This window comes from Rhagoletis pomonella, unplaced genomic scaffold (assembly GCF_013731165.1).
Source record: "Rhagoletis pomonella isolate Grant_MI unplaced genomic scaffold, Rhpom_1.0 Rhpom_scaffold_00001, whole genome shotgun sequence".
NCBI lineage: Eukaryota > Metazoa > Arthropoda > Insecta > Diptera > Tephritidae > Rhagoletis > Rhagoletis pomonella.
Genome location: NW_023458555.1, coordinates 49985801 through 49994644, shown reverse-complemented (window position 1 = coordinate 49994644; position 8844 = coordinate 49985801).

The following is an 8844-nucleotide window of genomic DNA, read 5'->3' as shown; positions in this document are numbered from 1 at the left end:
CGTGCGACAGTAAAAAAAAATCAATATATTCGTGAAACTAGCGACCAAAAATTGTAAAACTGCGTTTTCAGCATTAGACTCTGTCATCAGGAAGGACTTTGAAATTTAAATGGTCTGGTTAATTTAAAAAAAAATATATTTAAAAAATTCAGTGCAATGTAGAGTAACAACATGGATATCAAATACAACAGAAAATACTTTAGAATTAAAAAGACAAACGTTTTTGTTTCACAACGACGAATACGCTTTTCAAATGTCATTTTAATACTGAATAGCCTTGAAAATTTCTGAAAATATTATATGTTAAGGACTAACATACACACGACCACATCCTGGAATATATCTAACTGTATTAGCTTAAAAATTAAAATTAACTAAATGGGCATTTCTAATACCTGTTTGTTTATGTGAACGAAAAAAACTATTTTTTTTTTATTTCTACACAGTTTTCTCTTCCATTTGGTATACATACCGTTATTCCACATTGCAATGATTTAAAAAAAAAAATTTTGCATTGACCAAATCTTTAAAATTTGAAAGTCCTTTGAAAAAAATCCTTAAGTTAGAGAGGAAAATCAAAAACGCAGTTTTACTAGATTTAGCTAATAGTTTCGTCAGTGTTTTTACTTATTCGTATGTTTTGAAAATGCAGATGAATACTTACATTTTTTTTAAATAAATTATTAATCAATTCATTGGCATAATTAGCTAAATATAAAAAAAATGTACTAAATACTTGTCCAAATTTAATCTAATGAATTGTGGTAAATAAATTGAGATACTTCTAATACAAAGCTAAAGATTACACTGGCTCGCAGAATTGCCCGCGGATTCCGAAAATCGAGATAATTTTTTTTCCATGAATACGTTTTCGAGATATCTGCGATTTACCCTTATTTAGCTTAAAAAATAGTGGTTCCACTTTATCACGTATATCCTACGAACTAACTGAATAATCGTAATACGAAATACGGCAATATCAGGCCTATCGAAAAGTGATGTTAAGCGGTTTATTGAGAATGTCATTTGCTTTCATTTGCCGTATTACGATTGTTCAATTGGTTCGGCAGATATACGTGACTAAGAGGAACCACTCTTTTTTTAAGCTAAATTGGTAAATTGTTAACATTTCGAAAATGAACCCATAAATAAATAAATAAAAATTAACTCGGTTTGCGGAAACACCGAGGGGCGTCTGGAGAACGAAAACACAACTAAAATTTTTGATCCAGTGTTATTTGCATTAGTTTTGTAAAACAAACCTGATCTGTTGGTGTATCAGTGGTGGTGTAAGTGTATCTACCCTGCAGTAAAATTTGGAGACAGACTGGCAAAGCGCTAGATCCGAACTACATATTTCAGAACAATCTCTGAACTGGTGCAAAACGGCTGCAGAACGGGACAGTTGAAGCTCTTGGTGTGCTAGTTGCGCTCTGTTGAGAAGTAAATGCACAAATTCTCATTTCTCGTAAAATACAAAATAGCTCAGCTGGAAGACCTCCGACTCTAACATCGTTGGTCGCGAGTTCAAATCGCGGTGGAGGCAGTTGTGATTTTCAGATTTAATAAATTTAAATTGTTGAATGCCGCTTAAAAATTAAAGCGAAAATGACAAAATTTAATATAAATAAAATAAGAGAATAAAAATATTAAATAAAATGAAAAAATTAAAAAATATCAAAAAATCGAATATTCAAATTTTTTTCATAAAAAACTTATTGTTGCAGATCTGTCCAAAATGGAAACAGTTCAGAAAGGAAAAAATATCCAGCAATCTAGTTTTAAAATTTTTTCTCATAAAAAACTTATTGTCCCGGAACTGACGAAAATTGAACCAGTTCAGAACTAGTTCGAAAGTTCTGCAGAGGTGGCAATTTCCACTTCGTAGGACATCGCCATGTAAAAAGAGACAATTGAAAGCATTGCTTTGGGATAGATCGAGAACCAGTACCCGCTCTTAAAGAGCTAGTTCTGCGCTAGTTCCGAACGAGCGCAATTTACTGCAGGGTAAATGCGTGGCTAGTTTAAGTAAAGGTAAGGCTTGGCAACTGAATTCGCGCTTATGTGTTAATGCAAATCGCTGGTGTGTATATCGAGCCCTAACCGCCAAAATAACGTAAGTTAATTTTTTTTCAAAATTTTCATTTGGATGCGGAAATGCATCAAAAAAAAAAATTGAAAAAACTGTCACTTACGTTATTTTGACGGTTAGGGCTTGATGTCTTTCTCCACATGAAACTCGAAAGCTCTCTTCTTAAGAGCTTTTAATTACAGGTTCAGTTTTCGCTTGTCATAGATCGAGTAAACATCGTTTGTCGTGCATTTTTACTGTGTGTTTTTTTGGTCTTCGGCTTTTGTTCCTTGTACCATTTGAAAATTCGTTTTGGAAGTGAGAATATCGAGCATGCGACCTCCTTTCGGAGGTGAAGATAATGCTGATGAAGACTGTATCGCGCTTGAATGGAGCGGTGTCAGTGGTAATGAAGAAAAGGGGAACTTTGTCAAATGTTTTGCGGTCTGTTCGAATTATTTTCAATTTCCCGCCGAGACTTTTACACTTACAAAACTGACGTTGCTTGAACGAATGAAGGGATTGGTCAATACCCAATACGACAAAAAGGGGCACAAAATAGCTGAAGAATCGTTAATTCAGCAAAACACACATGGACATATATTAGTCCATTATTATTTATATAAATATAAAGTTAAAAGTTGACCAGTGTCACATAAAAATTAAATTTTTTTAGCCATCCCTCTTAGCAACTACCCTTATGATAATATATACCGCCTCGCACGTAATCGCTCATCCTAGGCTTAAGACGTATACAATACTCACTTTTAATCAAAGGACATTTGTTTCTTCGGTAATAAGTTGCCATTAAAATTAGTTTCGGAAATTCTGCCTCTACTCTAGTCAAGTGAGTGTGTAAGAAAAAGCAGTAATTAGCCCTATCGCCAATTTTTTGCAGTAATAAATAAATTGTTCCCATAATTTAACATGCAAAACAAAACCAAATAGGCAACATTTTTTTATTTTTTTTGCTTTATAATTTTTGGGAATATTTGTTCGCATGAAATTCGCGTTAGGGCTGAATGTGAGGTTTTAAGAGTTCCAAAAATTTACGAAAGCTCTCATATTAATATTTTTTGCATTTACTAATCTTAATAAATGAGGTATCATTTTAAAGGGTACTTGTTTCTATTTTAAGAGGCATATTAGACTGTGTTTCTTGCCATACAAATAAGTTGAAGTTTCAGTTATCCCCCTAGTTTGTTAGTTTACTTTGAGAGGAGTTTGGGAACATAAAAACGTTCGTCTTTGCGAATCCTAAAAGCATTCAAAATCGAAATTCCATAACTCTACTGCGCTGAATACAACTTTACTACTCATAAAATTAAATACTTCAGTAAGCGATATTATTTTTTTTTTTCTTAGAAGCGTAGCATTCAATTTAATAAACTAAAATAAAGACCGGCTTAAATGCGTGTTTTCACCGGCCTAAATGTTGATACTGACACTATGCATTGTTGTCACTCATACGCCATGGCATACTCGTAACTTACAAATCGCACATCTAGCTCTAAATTGAGCTAACTCAAAATTTAGATTGGGAAATATAACTGCTTGTGGATCGTACAGCTTAAACGCAATTAATACAAAGGCCATGTCTAATAACTCTTGCTAAGGTATTTATTCTATTAAAGACAAAGTTATATTTAATGGGGTAAAAATAAAATTACTAGGATTAAGTAGAATACGGAGGTGCCGGAAGTTGACAATTTCGCAGTGTCCAGCCAATATTGTTTGAAGAAATGTATGCATATCAACTGCGAAACGACATGGCAAGACTTGCATTACTACGTGAGCTCGATTAAGGCACTCGAAATCGAAACCCAAAACATCAACAAACCTCGAAGACTCAAAAAATAACCTTCGAGCCGTGTTGCCCCCACTTTTGAGCACTCAACAATTAGTCCAATTTCCCGCTTAAACATTTCTCAGTTTATTTTTTATTACTTTAATACCACTATTATCCCCTTTTAAACAGGTTTTCTATTTCTTCGTATCATTTTTATATCCCAAGTGCAGAAAAAATCCATAAAGTGAATCCAGCGTGTAATGTTGCTAAACTAAGTAGGAAATTTTCCTCCTCTACGCCTAGTTCAGACATAAGGTAAATCTTTTAAACAGAAAAAAAACGTACTGCTCACGAGATAAAAACGGATGTTTAAATTAGGGCGGCGCCATATGGCAGGCGGTTTAGCCGAAGTATGTATATGGTGAAAACTTCAATATATATGTAAAAGAAAATCGAGAGCGATATGATAGCAAAAGTCGCTTCGATCTGCTGTCAAATGCCTTAGGCACGGCACATTATAGCGATACGATATGCGATACGATACGAAAGCGACATCGACATGCTGAGTACGTGAGAATTGGTAGGAAGTGATGAAAACTGTGCACAATTGCACGACAGCGATACTGAGGCGACATAGTATCGCCGAGCGACATGGTTTGCTACCACACCGCGTATAGTATCGCTCGCTTGACAATATCAGAGGGAACTGCATACAAATTTACCTGAAAATATTTTAGACTTTTGGCCAAGTTTTTCGGTCCCTGGTCATTGTGTTATATTGTAATTACAGGTTCTTAGGGAAAAATTATGAACGCATGACAAGCCATTTAATGACATTCTTGCAGAGATCTCCCAGGTGGAAATAAGACCACTGGCTAAAACCTTAACATCGAAAGGGATGAGTATTATATACGGTAACACAGCGCTACAATTCTTGGCCTATGCGTGAGGAGGGTTCTGCTCTTTAGCCATTTCAACCTTAGGTACGAATTTTTGACTTTACAAACGTTCTTTCTCGTCAGCGCCATTTTTTCAGTCCTTACCAGGCGGGGTATTTTAAAATATTTACATCTAAGTATAAAATCCTGTTCAAAAAATTCAGCTACATAAAACTCACTAGAAATATCAAAAAAGGTAGAAAATTATTTATTGGAACGTAGAGTCTGAACTCAAAATTAAAAGAGAGGCTTTATTGGTGCTTATTTCACCAAATAAATTGACACACTGTGATTTTATTAAATCTAAAGATTAACCTTTCTCCCGGGCATAGGATCAAAGAAAACTTGTTTCATCGTGGGTTTATTAATCCGCTAGGAACAACATACAAATTTAAATGGGGCTGTCATCACGTTTTTCATAATCGTCTTTATTCATATACAAGTAAATCGGATTGAACGAAGTATTAGCTCTGCCTTGTGGATGATAAGACATCGAGGATCATTCTGAGTGATTGTTCGACCTTAGCTTGTCTGGCCTAAAACATATCGATTCCCCACAATCGAATGGTTTCAATTCGGGTATAATAATAAAACAGGGCAACACTGATTTTGGTGCGGCAAATGTTAAAGCAGTTTTTGGTAGACTTTTTTGTTCTTATTACGAATCCCTAAGTATAAAGTTCCTATCAGCTTAAGATTAAAAAAAAACGTGGTCAATTTGTAAAAGGATGGGCTTAAATTAAAGCAGGAACTTTCGACTACTGCCTCTGACAATACCTTGACCTGATGATCACTTATACTTGAACAATAAAAAAGTATTGAAAAATTGTGCTATTTCCCTGCAAACCATTTTTTCAGAGTATTCTGCATTTTTAAGAAATTTTAAGATTTAATTCGATTTTTGCCGAATTTGCTAAAATGAAATAAATTACGCACACTTTTCTTTTACGAAATTTCGGAAGAAAATTTGTGAAGCAACGAAAATAATGCTGCTTTCAGAATTTTTCCAGAATTTTCTTTTTTTTTCGTACAGAAATTTCTTTACGAGATCGTGTCAACCACTTCATATAATTTTCTTTGAAAATTCGGAAAAAAATCGTTACAGATATGAGATACTCCTAACGGTTTCCTTAAGATTTCGGGAACTTTGGTTTGCAGGGTTATTGAAAAAAAATGCCAAGTTTCAGTTTTTACAATATATGAATATAAGTGACCATCAAGTCCGGATGCAGGAATGGTATTCTAAGGGATAGTAGCCGAGAGTTGTATACCTTTTGTTTCTTTGCCAGAGCTCCTAAAATATTGCAAAAACCCGATTTATTTGACAATTTGACATCGTTTTTCTCAACATCTGGAGCTATTGGAAACTTTATACTTACGGATCCGTAGCCAGCACAAAAAAGAAAAGCTTTAACATTTAGCGCACCAAAATGTTTTCCATTTTCTTTGGCCTGTTTAATAGATTGGCGCTTACGCATATGTATGTTAGCGTTTGGCCGAGCTTCTCCTCCGATTTGTGGTGTGCGCCTTGATGTTGTCACACAAAGGGGAGGGACCTACCGTTTTGCGCCGGCTCTGTACGTCGATTATATTTTTATGAGAATATTTTTTAATGGCACGCGGAGTTTTTCCATTGCCTGCCGAAGGGCCACCGCTATTAGAAAAACAACTTTTTTTGGTTTTTTGTTTTTTGATGTGGGGTTGAGCCAGGCTTAGATCCAAGCCCTGCGGCCGCCGATTTTCGGATATACTTCTACTAACATATCTTAAACTTTACAAAGGAAGGTATCGTTCCGCCGCCGAAGAGGTAGTTGGATTTCATCGAATCCAAAAGAACGACTGGTATGAAGAGGACTAGCGTTACCCTGGCGAATTTTCAGTATTTTCTGATGATATATATTTAGAAGTATAAACCTCTCCTCCTCAAAAATGTATTCCAGGGTGCGCCCCTGGCACTTAGTATTTATTATTTGTAAAAAATATATTTTTACTTTCAAAATGTTTGTAATATTAAACATTTTATGTGTATATTTTAAACAACTCATGCTCGAAATCAAATCTTGAACATCTAGTGCGTATACTTGAACAGATTCTGGTTGAAAAATAGACACGTTTTAGTAGTAGTTTTAAATGCATGCATAGAGTATAGGATAGGCTAAAACCCATTCCCAATTATCTAATAGGACCTTATCAGTATGCCCTTAAATCTGTTAAATCTACCATAGACCAAGTATACATCATACGCCAAATCTTGACAAGCGCTCACATGAATAGGATTGGCACTCACTATGTCTTAGTAGATTTTGAAGCCGCCTTCGATAACATGAATAGAAATCGTCTATAGGCCGCGATGTATGAATTTGGTATCTGCGCGAAAAAACTTAGTTCGGCTGTGTAAATTGACGTTGAATTGAATTCGGAAGACCCTCTCCGAGCATTACGATGCTAAGCGAGGTTTTTAAGAACTCTCTATTGTTTGATTCCGTTAATCTGACTCTCATGTACAGCTCTTCTATATAAGCTTACAATTGCCGGTGATGTCGATATCATCGACTTCAATAACCACACCGTTTGTTTTCCAAATTTGATATGGAAATAAAATAAGCAGATGTGGAGGTTAATTGTCTGATCCAGTTTAGCTTAGGAAAAACTAGTTTGTCCCAAGATCGTGTTTGGCTGGTAACATAGTATATATGTAAGTAAAAACTAAATTTGTTGCATTCCATATGTTCTCCTTCTGCATCTGTTCGAAAATCACTCCATATACGTTAAAAAAAATTGATTTTTTTGTATAGGAAGTAAACCGAAGCCAGGTGGAAATTTCAATTTAGGAAAGATACCACCAACCCTTTCAACGCTTGGCATCAGCTTATGGTCAGTATGCAATATGGTGGCCTTAAAATTATCAACATATAAATTTTGTTTGGAGCACCCCTTTATTTTGTTTTAGGTACAGACAAAATCTATTCAACAAAGTTTGATTGAATTTGATATTGCTCTCAGAAGAACCATTCTATAAAGTGAAATTGAAACTTATGAACTTCAATCGTTTTTTTTTTTTTTGGCATAATAGTACCTAAAATGAGAGCCTCACTGAGTTGTCAATCACACCTTGTTTATACACCTTGCGTACAAACATTTACGAAAATTTAACACCAGAAAAATATCATTGCACAGTAGGGTGGTCCTTAAGATATCAACATCTCGGGCACCCCTTATTTTGTTTTACGTACAAAAAAGTGATCCCGGAAAATTTCTAAATTAAAAAAAGTTATGGGTCGCAGCCAAGTTTTTAAAAATTTTAAATTACAACTTTTATTGAAACTTCTTCAAATAAATTCAATAAAGTCGCTAAGTTATAGCTGGTCAAAGTAAAAATCTTATCAAACTTATGCTACTTAAAAACAAATGTTTTTGCAAACCCCGATTGTTTTTTTAATTTCAAATTATCTTCGATGTCCATTTTTGTATGTGCAACAAAGGAAAGGGTTGCCCATGATGTCTACTGATACTTATTTGCTAGAAAAAACCAATTTTTTGTTAATAATTATGTTATTAATGTTCCATAAATTTTCGCCGAACTCAAACTAAGCACATAAACGCTGCTCCAAAAAGACTTGTCAATAACCACAGCAAATTAGTACGAATTTCAATAAAGTAAATTAATTCCACTCTTCATTTCAGTCCTACGACAACAGCACCCCACACTAAGACAACATGCAGCCCAGCAAATATGTCGGCCTTGTGGCCGACTTGATGCCCAATATTCGGCTGATGAAGTACTCTGGTTTGTTCATGCATAATTTCACTGGCGGTTCTGGGCTCTTCAAAAAGATTTACTCATCCATGCACTTGGTCTTGGTTCTGGTACAATTTCTGCTGATTCTGGTGAATATGGCATTGAATGCGGATGAAGTGAATGAGTTGTCAGGCAACACGATAACGGTGCTATTCTTTACTCACTGCATAACCAAATTCGTATACCTGGCCGTCAGTCAGAAGCACTTCTACAGGTGAGTAGAGCAAAAAATAGCACACAAAAAAAC